Here is a 15,583-nt window from a genome sequence, read left to right as displayed (position 1 = left end):
GTATTATTTTTCAAAGAAATCTTATGCTTCATGATTTTATTTTGCACAAATTGAGCCACGGGTGAGAATTTATTGGGAAAACACCTATTCAGATTTGAACTACACACATTCCTAATTTTGGCAAAAAAACTAACTCTCTAATACCAGGTCCTTCACTATTCATTTTTGCCAATGACACTTCCCATTTTCATTCACATAGCTTGAGGTAAAGACTTCTGTGGTTGTCAGAACAGGGTGGCTTGTGCTGAGCAGACAATAAATTTATTCCTTGAATTTTTAAAAGATCGTCAAGATTCGTACAATTTAGGCTTCTACTCAGAGACTTTACCATACCCAGGAGGAAATCCAACTTTCATGAGATGGCATGCTGTTGGTAAACAGTAGAACCATTGGCAATCTTTGAAAATGCAGGCAGCTTTTCCATTATGTGTTTGCTTTGTATTACACAGCAGAATTAACTACCAGACAGGTTTATTTGCAATTAAATAAGCAAATATTACTAGTGAGGTATTGTATATTGGGAAGGCCAATTTTGTTACTTTCCACGACATTGGCAGTGGTGGTGGCTGGGTATTATCCAATGTAGAAGGTTGATAGCACATTGGGAAGTCAGGCTTCAACCCATTAGTGTCCACACAATTTTTTTTATTTATTCATGGGATATGAGCATCACTGGCTGGTCCAGCATTTCTTGCCCATCTCTAGTTGTCCTTTAGAAGGGAGTGGTGAGCTATCTTCGAGAACCATTGCAGTCCACATGCTGTAGGTAGACCAGTAATGCCATTAGAGATGGAGTTGCAGGATTTTGACCCAGCAACACTGAAGGCACAGTGATATATTTCCAAGTCAGAATAGTGAATGGCTTGGAGGGGAACCTGCAGGTGGTGGTGTTTCTGTGTGTCTGATTCCCTTTGTCCTTCTGGATGGTAGCAGTCATGAATTTGGAAAGTACTGTCTAAGGAATGTTTTTAAATTTTGCAGTGAATTTCATAGACACTACACACTGCTGCTTCTGTGCATTGGTGGTGGAGTGAGTGTATATTTGTGGATATGATGCCAGTCAAGTGGACTGTTTTTTTGTCATAAAGTCATAGAGATGTACAGCATGGAAACAGACCCTTCGGTCCAACCCGTCCATACCGACCAGGTATCCCAACCCAATCTAGTCCAACTTGCCAGCACCTGACCCGTATCCCTCCAAACCCTTCCTATTCATGTACCCATCCAAATGCCTCTTAAATGTTGCAATTGTACCAGCCTCCACCACTTCCGCTGGCAGCTCAATCCGTAGGTCTCTTTTATATCTTTCCCCTCTCACCCTAAACCCGATCCCAGGGAAAATACTTTGCCTATTTACCCTATCCATGCCCCTCATAATTTTGTAAACCTCTATAAGGTCACCCCTCGGCCTCTGACTCTCCAGGGAAAACAGCCCCAGCCAGTTCAGCGTCTCCCTATAGCTCAAATTCTTCAACCCTGGTAACATCCTTATAAATCTTTTCTGAACCGCAATCACTGGTGAACCCATCCCCATTTCTGACCTTATGATGGAGGGAAGGTCATTGATGAAGCAGCTGAAGATAGTTGGGTCAGGGATATGATTCTGAAAAATTCCTCCAGAGATGTCCTGGAACGGCGATAACTGACATCCATTAACCATTTTCCTTTGTGCATTGCATTCGCTTACATCCCCTCAAAAAACGTGGATTGGCGATTTCAATGTGGTTTTATTATTTATTATTTGGAATGATACGTGGATTTGGGGTTTTAAACAGGTTGACCAGGTTTTGGAGGTGACTTTCATGACTTTGGAAAGTTATGTGTCTGATTTCTAATTTAGAGCTATGATCTATCAGACCAGTGCCACTAACAATGCTTTATTGTGAACCTCACATGACGGTTAATCTCTGTCAGGCACCTATTTTCATTTTCACTGGGGATTTTATAGGTTTTTGAAAGCTTGTTTTTGCATTATTATTGGTGTTCTCTTTTTCTTATTAAAAAAAAGTAATTTCTGGAAATTGTTTTCTGGAGCATGGGAACTGTCCATTGTCATTGCACATGCCACTCTGTATCTGTTGATGTAAATGCACCTCTAGGCACATGCCAACTTTCCAGGGAGCTGGTTGTTTCTTTAACAGCATCCTGAGAGTCATAAATTAATTCCTACAATCAAGACGAGAGATTCAAAATCAAGTCCTTGAAATAGGTGTCTCCATTCTCTAAAATTTAATTCAACAACTAGATTAACTCCTCACTAGAACAACTGAACCAAATGATTCAAGACGTGGCAGAAAAGGAATTTAGTGTGAGGAGAAAGTGAGGACTGCAGATGCTGGAGATCAGAGCTGAAAATGTGTTGCTGGAAAAGCGCAGCAGGTCAGGCAGCATCCAAGGAGCAGGAGAATCGACGTTTCAGGCATGAGCCCTTCTTCAGGAATGAGGAAAGTGTCCAGCAGGCTAAGATAAAAGGTAGGGAGGAGGGACTTGCGGGAGGGGCATTGGAAATGCGATAGGTGGAAGGAGGTCAAGGTGAGGGTGATAGGCCGGAGAGGGGGTGGCCCTCCCACTCCACCAAGGACACGCAGGTCCTTGGACTCCTCCAGCACCAGACCATAGCAGCACGATGGCTGGAGGATGAGTGCCTCATCTTCCACCTAGGAACCCTCCAACCACAAGGGATGAACTCAGATTACTCCAGTTTCCTCATTTCCCCTCCCCCCACCTTGTCTCAGTCAAATCCCTCGAACTCAGCACTGCCTTCCTAACCATCCACTCTTCTTCCTGACCTCTCCGTCCCCACCCCCACTCCGGCCTCTCACCCTCACCTTGACCTCCTTCCACCTATCACATTTCCAATGCCACTCCCCCAAGTCCCTCCTCCCTACCTTTTATCTTAGCCTGCTGGACACACTTTCCTCATTGCTGAAGAAGGGCTCGTGCCCGAAACATCGATTCTCCTGCTCCTTGGATGCTGCCTGACCTGCTGCGCTTTTCCAGCAACACATTTTCAGCAAGGAATTTAGTGTGTACAGTTCACCATCTATTATATAAATCCATGGTAACAAGTGAGTTTTTGCCAATTTTTTGTCGTAAAGATTAGCCTGGTTCAATGAAGTGGACCCCAACCCTGTGGTTGAACAACTTCTTTAATGTAATGCTAATTTCTTTAATACCACATTAAGATTTAGCTGTATGTGTTCTGCAATTGAAATTCATGCCTACACTGAACACTGTAGAGAATAATCACCATGACCAACACTTGCGGTGTAATTTTAAACATTAGTATTGATTCTCAAAATGAGTAGTAAAAGCAACATTATAATTTGATACTGAAAGACAAGAATATTTGCTGCATTTTTGGAGGTGGAGTCATGAATTGAAAATGCTGAAATTAAATTATACTTGAACATTCAAATTCAGCTGTCTCAAAGTTTAAATGATGGAGAAAAGAATCTCACTAGTTTTATGATCCAGGAATGGGTTAAAGCACACTTTTATTTGCTGTAGGATATTGCTGCACCAACTTCACTTTACCTGACTATCAGAGTTTAATACCACCAAACCACAATATCATAATTTAAAATATTACAATTTCCATGCAATTAATTCAGGTGTATCAATTCAGACTATCCCTCATGACAGATTGCAGTTTTGCAACTATATCATGATGGGATTAATTCAGTAGAATCATAGAGATATACAGCACGGAAACAGACCCTTTGGTCCAACTCATCCATGCCGACCAGATATCCCAACCCAATCTCGTCCCACCTGCTAGCATGCAGCCCATATCCCTCCAAACATTTCCTATTCATATACCCATCCAGATGCCTTTTAAATGTTGCAATTGTACTTGCCTCCACCACTTCCTCCGGCAACCTATTACACGCGCGCGCGCGCACATAAACGCGCGCACGCACACACACACGCACAGACACACACCCCTCTGCATGAAAAAGTTGCCTCTTGGGTTGCTTTTATATCTTTCCCCTCTCACCCTAGACCTAATCCCTGTGACATGCTAAACACCAAGGTAGCATTATTACCACATAGGCAAAACAGAAGTTCATCTGTTTTTGGGTCAGAAAACCACTCTAATGAGAAACTGATCACAGATTTTCATTGGGATGAACTCATAATTAGAATGAAGACTAGTTTCCTTTTCAGTTTGAGCCATTGGGATAAGAATAGAGGTAGATGAAGTTTAGACTCACCTAAACACACCCTGACAGCCATCAGTGAGGATGCTGATTGTTCTGAGGGAGAAATGTGTTATTGTGCTAAGCTTTCCATTTTACTGTTGAAGTATCACCCAGGACCTAGATGTCAGGTACCTGAGATAGGACTTCCCTTCACTTCAGCCAGTGCTGACTTGAAGCTAATACCAGTGTCTTTGAAAGAAAGGTGGTGGTCGTGGAGGGTGGCTGGGGGAGTCATAGAGATGTGCAGCACAGAAACAGACCCTTAGGTCCAACTCATCCATGCTGACCAGATATCCTAAACTGGTCTAGTCCCATTTGCCCGCACTTGGCCTATATCTAAACCCTGCCTATTCATATACCCATCCAGATGTGTTTTAAATGTTGTAATTATACCAGTCTCCACTACTTCCTCTGGCAGCTCATTCCATACTCGCACTACCTTCTGCAAAACATTGCCTCTTAGGTCCCTTTTAAATTTTTCCCCTCTCAACCACTCCAGGCAAAAACCCTTGATTATTTATCCTATCCATGCCCCTCATGATTTTATAAATGTCTATAAGTCACCCCTCCGCTTCCGATGCTCCAGGGAAAACAGCCCCAGCCTAATCAGCCTCTCGCTATAGCTCAATCTTTCCAACCCTGGCAACATCCTTGTAAATCTCCCTTTGCCTCCAGTTTCATTTCCTCAAATCTCCAGTTGTGTCCCTAATGAGCTTCCTCCTTTCTATGGTCTCCTGTCATGGACGGATGCTATAGAGAGCTCTGTGGACCCCTGCTATGGCAGATACCTTTAGGAATGTATTGGGGCATGCCATCCATTTGGTCCAGACACCAGAATTGCATCCTGAAAACCAGTGACTGTTACATGATTATCCTGCTCACATGTGGCATTGGTTATTTTGACTCTGTGCCTTCATGGGGTCCCCAGTAGAGGTGTGAGCAGCAGTCTTTTTCAGTGGATTTCCAATCACATAGTTTGAGGCAGCCTATACTGCCAGAAGATAAGAATCTTGGCAACTGCTGCGAAAACAAGAGAAAGTTCTTGTGGCCACAGACCAGCTGAACAGAGAGTCAATTGAGGTCCTGTTGTTAATTGATCTCAAATGCCAGTTGTTGGATTTCTTGGTAGCCATGTTGGAACATGGGAACAAGAGCCCTACCTGCTCCACAATTTGCATGATTATAGACCTCAGTGCCACTTTGCACATCATTCTCTAGAAAGCTATCAATTTCTGGTCAAATATCATCAGTACACAATTTCACATTTGGGTCCAATTGGGACCTCGGGAAATCCAGAGATAGCAATGGGATTCCCTGCCCACCGTGCTGCTCGGCCATGATTGCCATTAAATGAGCATTTTGTTGTACTTTAGCAAAAGGGCATCAGTCAAAAACATGGGCCCAAATATGAGTCATGCCCCTATTGCTAAATAAAAACCGAAAGAATTGCAGATGCTGTAAATCGCAACAACAGAAATAGCTGGAAAAGCTCAACCGGTCTGGCAGCATCTGTGAAGAGAAATCAGAGTTAACGTTTCGTGTCTGGCGACGCTTCCTCAGAACAGGACTGAGGTGCAGATAATCATTTCATTAAAATGCTGGGACTTCAGTTCCTAACTGGCATGATTCAAATAACCTGCCTCATACATTGGTATTAATGGGGATGAAAGCAGGGTCCCTCTCCCGCACTGGTGATGTTCATGATGATCGAACCATTTTCGCACTCTCCCCATCTCCGATCCTGTACTTAGGAGTTTCTGAAAATTGTACCCCAACTTTTTGAATAACTATCAAATGATGCACTTTGCTACAAATTGATTTTTTTTTTAACCTTGTTACAGTCTTGGGAATGTTTGAGAGTAGGTAATAAAATGTTATTAATATTTGATGGGATGTGAAACTCTGCTCATCACTTTGTGCTAATTTGTGGAAGTGCTAAGTGGAATGTGCAGCCTGCTGCTGATGTCTCTTCTCAATTGATAGAAGTGATTCACCCTGAAACCTTGAAGGTTAACATGACAACACTTTATCTTGTTCAAACACCAGTGTATTATTGCCAAAACACAATGATATCACAAAATGTCTCATGCTCTGTACTAGAGAAAGATGGAGGGAGATCTTCACACATTCTGTCATATAATGGAATAAGTGACCAGTTATTCCTGTTTGTCAAAGTGGGAATAAAGCTAGCCTTTAATCATATGCATTTTTATTTTTACCTTTTAATACTATGATCTTCAGTTGACTGTCCAATGTTGCACACTGAAGGAAAGTCAACTAAATCAGAAGTTACGCATCTCAATAAGCAAACAATTTGATGTACCGTTATGTCCTACAGTAATCTTTGGTCTATTATTTATATGTTTTGCTGTTTGAATGGTTTTGCAAAACAGAAATAAGCTACACCATTCAAAAAAATTTGGTTGAGGCTTTTCACCGGTAAACCTCGATTTCCATGATTACGCGATGTTGATGTGCAATGAAAAAGGAATAAATAGAATGTGCATATGTAGTTCTCACACATACAAGAAAAATCCATTGTCTAAGGCTGTGATGAGGTGGTGCCCTCCATTTCTGAATATTAGTTTAGGGAATGAGGGCAGCTCAACGTATGGCCCTAACCTCTCATCATTTTCAATACTGTTTACAAACCTTGCCATGCAATCCTCCAAGGTATCAGTGTCCATTCAATTCTAGCCTCTTCATACCTGATTTAATTGTTCCACCATTATTGCTGTGCCTTTAGCTGCCATGGTCACAAGATCTGGAATAAAGCAAAAGCAGCATACTGCAGTCGCCAGAAATGTGAAATTGAAACAAAGTGCTGGCGACACTCAGCAGGAGTGGCAGAATCTGTTGAGCGCGAAACACAATTAATGTTTCAAGTTCAATATGACCGTTCAGAACTGATGAGATGTAAAATAAAAACAGAAATTACTGGAAAACCTCAGCAGGTCTGGTAGCATCTGTGGAGAGATATTAGAATTAGTGCTTTGGGTCAAATGGCCCTTCCTCAGAATCCCTATATATAGAAATGAGTTTTTTTTAGTACTGTTGAGAAGGGGGGATAGGTCAGCTTGAACAAAAAAAAAGTTAGAGGACAGGAGAGGCTAAATGACAGTGTGCTAAAAATATGTTGCTGGCAAAGCGCAGCAGGTCAGGCAGCATCCAAGGAGCAGGAGAATCGACATTTCGGGCATGAGCCCTTCTTCAGGAATGAGGAGTGTGCGCCAAGCAGGCTAGGATAAAAGGTAGGGAACAAAGCCTGCCTGCTTGGCAGTAAAGCGGTGAATTGAAATGAGAAGAAACCAGAAAGTCAGAATCATGTTTATGAAGTGAGTGGAAGTATTCCACAAAACCGTTAGTTTTATCTCCCCAATTTATTGTAAACAGCAAATGCAGTCTATAAATTAAAACAAAACAAGTAATTTCCTGCTTTACCTGGAGGAAGTGTTTGGGGCTGTGGACAGTGAGAAGTTTAGAATTATATGGGCAAGTGCTATACTTAGTGTAATTGACGGGAAAGGGATAAGGTGTTGAGGAGAGGTCTAGATGAAGGGAAAGGAGCAATAAGGGAAGGGGCAGATGTGTTTGGTTGGGTCGTCAACTGGATGTGGTAGAAATAGCAGGGAACAGTCCTTCGAATATGTTGGATGGGAGAGTAGAAAGTGAGAACTATGGAAAGCCAATCGTGGTTCTGTAGAAGAGGGGAAGAGATAAAAGCAGAAGTTTGAGGGATGGGCACAACATGGTTGACTGCCTGTCAACCAAAAGTCAGTTTCTTTTTCCTCTTGAGCCGCTGTTGAGGGCTTTTGTTTCATGTCTTGAGGTCTCCATTTTCATTCTCACTAACTCATTTATTAAGTGATGCGGTCATATAATAACAATGCCTTTTTTCTACTTGTGTTGGCACATGAGGTACTTTGATGCCAATAAAAGTGCAATCAATATCCCTAATAAGCCTTTTATTAAACTTAAAGCCACAACACCAGGAAAATATTAATTTCCTGGGCACCACAATATTTAAATTGGCACAAGACAGCTAATGACATTTCTGCATATGCACAAAGTTTTAACTGGGTATTTAGTACTTCCTTACATCTCCAATCTCAATATCAGATTTAAATTTAACAATTAGCGTAGTGTTGATTATAACAGCATCCACTATATTTTTGCCCATAAAGTAGCTCTTGAATTTCTGTAACCTTAGGTTAGAATCCCCAGTTGTCTGTGGTAACCATTTGCCCACAGAGTTGTTGTCCAGCAGAACTCGGCAGATTACTTGCCTCTGTTCATTATTCCCTTTTACCTCAAAGTGACAGTCTTTAAAAAAAAACATGTCCAAGTGTGAATTCCCAGCAATTGGAAATGGATATAACTCTGTGGTTCCTGAAGGTTTATGGTGTGTATTAACATGCCCACAAGGATAAAGACTTGAACACTGTTATAAATAGTTTTGAACTCCAAAAATATTTTGCTTTGAAGCATTTTTCGAAACTAGATTTGTGACCTCTACTGAGCCCAAGAGGTAGATGCTTCTGAAATCAGAAGTTTCGATTGACTTGCAATTTAGCCAAAGGCCCCGGTTATGAAATTTCAACTACTCAATGTAGGATTCATCAGTCAAAAGGATATCACTTGGACTTGTCAGTGAGAACCTTCAACTCAGGCCAACTCAACAAAATAAGTGACATTTACTTGCTTGTACATTTCTCAGTGCAATGCCCTGAACATTCAGCATCAATCTGCCTGTTTTGAAAATATACCGAACATCCACCAATTAACTGTCAATCAACATTAAAGATAACGATGCAGCTACCAATCATAGTCCACACGCTAATCCATCAACCCTATCTTGTTATGCAGTAAAAGCACCGATTTTCCGTTTGAATTGATGTTCTTGTGAATTGAGCTGATCAGCGCAAGACAAAAGTCACAGCTAAATGGCCTTTTGCAGAACTTAAGTTCTACATTACCGAATAACAAAAAATTTGAAGATGTTAACCCAATAAATTACCAATCAATGTGGTGCTGCAGGATGCATTGCTAAAGGAGTGTAAGGAGAGCAGCATCATCCATGATTTGGCTGAATAACGAATGCAGTCCCACTCCCCCACCTCCGTGGATATTTTATATATATATACGCGCGCACACACACACAAGCACATACAGATATTTACCTGAAAGTAGGCACTATAAGGTAGAATTCACCAAGGTTTACTTCAGTGTGCACAGGAAGGACTTCGTCAATAGAAAGCATATCTCATGGACTCATCAGAGAAAACTTTCAATTCTGGATGGGCCAGCAAAGGTTTCAATTTTAAGATGATTCATGGAACTAAACAGTGTGCAGTTAAGGATGGATTAAGCTGTTCTATTTTCTGTTCAGTCTGCAGTTCTTTGTACCCAGTTAATCTTTCATGTGATGTAATTATCAGTGCTCGCATGTTACTTGCAAGGAAATTGTGTTGGCTGTTTGCTTATTTTCGGTATCCACATCCACTCAGTATTTAGCGTGGTGTTTTCAGCTGCTGCATTAAATGCAAGTACAGATGTTCCAGAGTCCAAACAGCATAAGTCTCGATATATTTGTGCCCAATAGTTATATTCTGGGCATCTTCCCTCTTTACGTCTTGCGTCATTTAGTGCACCGGTTTTCATGAAGGTTTGTAACTTCCTGATTTGCTGTTTCCACCATGGTGCATTTTTCATAAACTGCATCATTCATCTTGTGAGATTTTCACATCTGTGTTATACTTAACTGAGCGAAGCAGCTTTTGCCTGCAGTGGCTCATAGGATCTCGCTGTCAATGAAAGCTTGGTATATAATCTAACACTTAAGACATGCTACCATATGTTGTTGTTATTCTCAGTGTCGCTTGATGCTGTAAGCTGTTGCCACACTTGCAAATTTTATTGTTCCTTCCTTGAATCAAAAAAGTGGGATGTAGTAAGGTACCTAATATTATGGGGAAATTGATATTCATTTCTCAGATCACTTATTTGGATTATAGAGTGGACCGTCAACACAGACACTTGATGCACATCCATCTTTGCTTATGTTAGCTTCCCAGCTGAAAGGTTTATTTACTCAGCATAGAATGTTTGGGGGGGGGGGGGGGTGGTGAGTGTAAAACTTTTTAAAATAATTAAAATTTGAGATTTGTAAGCTTTTCCTAAGAAATTCTAGACTCAGATGAAACATCTTATTAAACTGAATTTATCTGTGTGTTAAGTGAAACCTGGATTTTGGAATTAGTGGTGAGAGCCATTGATTCCAAAGAAAGCTGCCCACAAAGATCTAGCCAGCTCTGTACACTAATTTCCCTTATTACAATGTCACTTTCATTTAGTCCCAATAACATGACCACGAACAGTGAAGTCAAGAGATCAAATAGGATGAACAGCCAGACATCCGATTTGAAAGTTTTTGCAGACATCAAATCAGGAAGCAAGAAACACTGGTTGTCATTCTTTTTTAAATTAACCTAGAGACGTTAAAGATTGTGACATAAAAAGCATTGAGCTAGAAATGGAATGTCAAACATTTAAAAATCTTAAAATGAAACCTTTTATTAACTTTAAGAAAAAGGTAGTCTTATCATGGAACAAAGGGGAATAATAAATGAATCTTCTAAACTTATTTTTTCAAGGCCAGAGAAGTTGTCCAAGAGTGATAATGATTTAATACACTGTTAAAAATCTGTTTAATCTCCTTCAGTGAGGCTTGACATTTTCACTGTTTTTTGGAAGAGGAATGCTACACAAAAGGTTAAATGTTAGCTTCAAATCCCTGATTTTGTGCTGATTGCATCTGCATATTGTACATGAGTATCCCTGAGGGTGTTTAGTTACAATAGAACAGGCGGAAGCTGCTGCTGGTTTTGAAGTATGATATTAAGTCCAGCGTGGTATATAAAATACCCAGCAGACTTACAGTTGTTGCAGAAGAGTTTGCCCAATGATGTACATTTTAATGCAAGTTTACTACATTTTACTGCATGTAGTTGTCTCTAAGACCCATAATCAGCGCTAACCCATCTTTTCTTGTGTAATCTGGTAAAAGTGAATAATGGCATATGAAAGACACAAGTACATTTTCTTTGATCTCAAAGGATATGAATTTTTCAGCACCATCATTTCAGTGTCACACAGCTAACCCTGGTGACTAGCAAGCATATGCATTGCAAAACGCCTATTTTTATTAAAATGTAGCAATTGTTTGAAGCCTTCAAATAAGTACCTAACCTAAACTTCCTCTTTCTAGTTTGTGCCAATCAGTGATTATTCAACAATAAAAACATATTTTAAGAGATTTTTGTGCTACTTTTGATATGTTGTTTTCTCTCTGTTCCATATTGGGTAAAAGATAAAATGATAGCTAGTGATGATCCAGGTCAGTTGTAAAATAAACAAATAAACCTTGTGTTTTCCTATGCAATAACTGCTCAACACAGTTGTATGGGATTAATAGGTTTCACCATTTTACTTTGCAGTTCAAAAGACATCGAAGGCAATTAAATTATCATCATAATTATATTAAATAATTGCGGTAAGCTTAAGTTCTAGCCATGTTTAAATAGTTCATTGTACTATTTGATTTCCAAACTTTGTAATTGATTGTCTATGCAAGAGCAAAGTTCATTTCAGGTGAACATTGCAAGTAGTTGTATACACAGAAAACACTGGAAATTCTCAGTTCCAGCAGCATCTGAGAAGTAAACTGAGTTAATATTTCGGGTTGATTGCATTTCATCAGTGGCCTTGTGGTATTATTGTGAGACTGTTGTAGATTATTTAGACTATCCAGGTTATGTTTTGGGGACCTGGGTTGGAATCCCACCACAGCAGATGATGGAATTTGAATTCACGAAACATCTTGAACTAAGAGCCTGATATTGAACATAAAACCATTGTCAGTTGTTGGAAGAACCCACCTGGTACACTACTGTCTTAAGGGATGGGCAATAAAAGTTGGCCCAGCCAGCAATGAGTGAATTTAAAAACCTTCCTATACCTAAAATTTCACTTTCAGAAAGAAACTATTTTAAAACAAAGACAACAGCTGCTACCTCCATATAGAATATTGTTTGATTCTTTGTTTAATAAAACCGTTGTCAGCAATTTTTGATGTTATGCTCCAGTTCATCTTAGCTATCTACTAATCCAGTTCAGTTAAAAATTTGATCTGTAAAGATTTTTCTTCATGGATTGCAAGTGATGCCTACCAATATATAAATCTTGTTTCTATCATCAGCTTTCTTCAGGAGAAATAGAAAAATGCACAAACTGAGATGAATAGTGGGTGGAAGCTCCTGTAGCTGAATACAAGGAGGAAATAAATCTGAAACAAAATTAATTAGAGCACAAATTAATTACAGTTACGGCAGATTCCATGGTCACTCAACTCTATGTAATTGCCAGTACCACTACTGCATTCTAGTAAAAGTTAAAGATCAGCCAAAAATATTATACCTAATTATGTTAAGAACATGAATTAGAGATGCCGGTATTGGACTGGGGTGTACAAAGTTTAAAAATCTCACAACGCCAGGTTATAGTCCAACAAGTATAATTGGAAGCACTAGCTCTCGGAGCGTCGCTAGTGGTTTCAGAACCACCTGATGAAGGAGCGGCGCTCCGAAAGCTAGTGCTTCCAGTTAAACCTGTTGGATTATAACCTGGTGTTGTGAGACTTTTATCTTAAGATCACTTTCAAACTTAAACATGGTTTAAGGTTTTATGGCTTCGTGACCTAAACCAATTTGAAGTGAACTTCTGATGCCAAACTTTGTGGTCATGATGACCATTTTTGTCAGGGTCTGTTGGCTAGAACTCACAAGAGAAAACCTTCAGCTTACAGTGACTGTTCTGTCCATGTGAACCAAATCTGTTTATTAGGCAATCTATCTGGTTTTCGTTTTGGGAATTAATCTTGTGGTGTTACTCTTTTTCATTCCTTGACCACTCCCCAAACCCCCTACAAAGTGCCATTCTGATATTCATCAGCCGCATGTAGTTCTCAAAGCAAAACAAAAATTTGTTCCTTTATTCTTTCCAGGGTTCTTTTCTGTCCATCTTTCCATGAATTCCTCTTTCTCATGTTGATGGGTGCAGCTAAAATCTGTATAATACATAAATATGTTCCAATTTTCTCTCTGACATATCACTATTCAAAGTTTGTGTGAAGATTTGTAGCTCGGGTGCTCGTTGTTGTGGTTCTGTTCGCCGAGCTGGAAGTTTTTGTTGCGAACGTTTTGTCCCCGGCTAGGCGACATCATCAGTGCTTTGGAGCCTCCTGCGAAGCGCTTCTTTGATGTTTCTTCCGGTATTTATAGTGGTCTGTCCTTGCCGCTTCCTGTTGTCAGTTTCAGCTGTCCGCTGTAGTGGTTGGTATATTGGGTCCAGGTCGATGTGTTTGTTGATGGAGTTTGTGGATGAATGCCATGCCTCTAGGAATTCCCTGGCTGTTCTCTGTCTGGCTTGCCCTATGATAGTGGTGTTGTCCCAGTCGAATTCATGTTGCTTGTTGTCTGTGTGTGTGGCTACTAGGGATAGCTGGTCGTGTCGTTTCGTGGCTAGTTGATGTTCATGTATGCGGATTGTTAGTTGTTGTCTGAGCGTGGCTCTTAGGCATCTGTTGATGAAGTTGCGCGGGTATCCGTTTTTGGCGAATACCTTGTATAGGTGTTCCTCTTCTTCTTCTTGCAGTTCTGGTGTACTGCAGTGTGTTGTAGCTCTTTTGCATCAGGACACTATTCAAAAGGGCCACAACACACTGCAGTACACCAGAACTGCAAAAAGAAAGACCACGGAACAAGGACATGCCACAACCCAAAGGACTAGCAACACTACCATACATCAGGAGCATTTCTGAACTGACAGCCAGACTACTACGACCCTTAGGACTCATAACGGCACACAAACCAACAGCCACGCTCAGACAACAACTCACTAGAACGAAGGACCCGATGCCCAACATGAGCAAAACTAATGTAGTGTACAAAATACCATGCAAGGACTGCACAAAACACTATATAGGACAAAACAGGAAGACAGCTAACAATCTGCATACATGAACATCAACTAGCCACGAAACGACACGACCAGCTATCCCTAGTAGCCACACACGCAGACAACAAGCAACATGAATTCGACTGGGACAACACTACTATCATAGGGCAAGCCAGACAGAGAACAGCCAGGGAATTCCTAGAGGCATGGCATTCATCCACAAACTCCATCAACAAACACATCAACCTGGACCCAATATACTAACCACTACAGCGGACAGCTGAAACTGACGACAGGAAGCGGCAAGGACAGACCACTATAAATACCGGAAGAAACATCAAAGGAGCGCTTCGCAGGAGGCTCCAAAGCACTGATGATGTCGCCTAACCAGGGGACGAAACATTTGCAACAAAAACTTCCAGCTCGGCGAACAGAACCACAACATATCACTATTCAAAATAGTTTGTTTTCGTTGTCAAACTCAACTGTTTTAAATTACGACATTTAATAAGTATTGCAGAAAGGATCTTATGTTTTGCAACTAATAAATGCATAAAGATCAAGAGTATGGTCCTTTAATTTTAAAGAGAACAGTGGGAATGAAGATTTAGATGAGCTATCTTTAACAGATTGTGATGTGTGACCACTTTGATACTACTAACAAATATAGAAGAAGTTTACAGCCCATAATCATAATAACTTGCTTGTGACTCAGTAATTGCCTCAAAGTGTTAATTCAAGAAAGCCTTACGTGTAAAAGGAATTCCTCTCCTCTGACTTTTTGCTTTTTGTTTGTCCTTTTAGCAATGTTCAGACTTGCTGGAGGACCCTACTATTCTTTTCAAGGTTAACCTTTTAGTGTTTAATTTGCACCTCTATGGTACAAGGGATTTTTTGTTTATTTTATGGTTGTAGTGATAATCATTGCTTAAAAAAAACTTCAATGTCAAATATGTCTATAGCCCAAAGTATCTGCTGTTTATTTCAGAAATCAAGCCCATGTTACTGTTTACTATGTTTTGCAAGGTAAGTTTTAAAGAAAATAGTCTTTAGTGCAGTCCTTCACTCAGTATAAATCAAGATACAACAGGGTTAACAAAATTGGAAATTGCTTTTGAAATATTACCTTGATTTCTATTTGGTTAAATTGCATTAAATTATAGTGACCCACTGGATCTACTCAGACATAAGTTGGTTCATCCACATTTTCAAATTTCCACCCTCAATCCAAAGTTCTTGTATCTACCCATAAGTATTTCCCTTTTAATGCCTGAAAATATGTATGATTTGGAGATGCCGGTGTTGGACTTGGGTGTCCAAAGTTAAAACTCTCACAACACCAGGTTATAGTCCAACAGGTTTAA

The 15,583-nt window shown here is 40.2% G+C and overlaps 1 protein-coding gene across 5 annotated transcripts in view; it reads left to right on the top strand.

Moving 5' to 3' along the window:
• Window positions 1–15,583, top strand: part of gpatch8 (G patch domain containing 8) — a 210,161-nt gene that overhangs the window by 185,326 nt on the left and 9,252 nt on the right. The gene's annotated exons all lie outside the window — the stretch shown is intronic.

The sequence above is a fragment of the Hemiscyllium ocellatum genome, chromosome 32 (assembly GCF_020745735.1).
Source record: "Hemiscyllium ocellatum isolate sHemOce1 chromosome 32, sHemOce1.pat.X.cur, whole genome shotgun sequence".
In the NCBI taxonomy this organism is placed as follows: domain Eukaryota; kingdom Metazoa; phylum Chordata; class Chondrichthyes; order Orectolobiformes; family Hemiscylliidae; genus Hemiscyllium; species Hemiscyllium ocellatum.
Note: the sequence above shows the minus strand (reverse complement) of the source record. Positions and strands in the feature narration are given on the sequence as shown.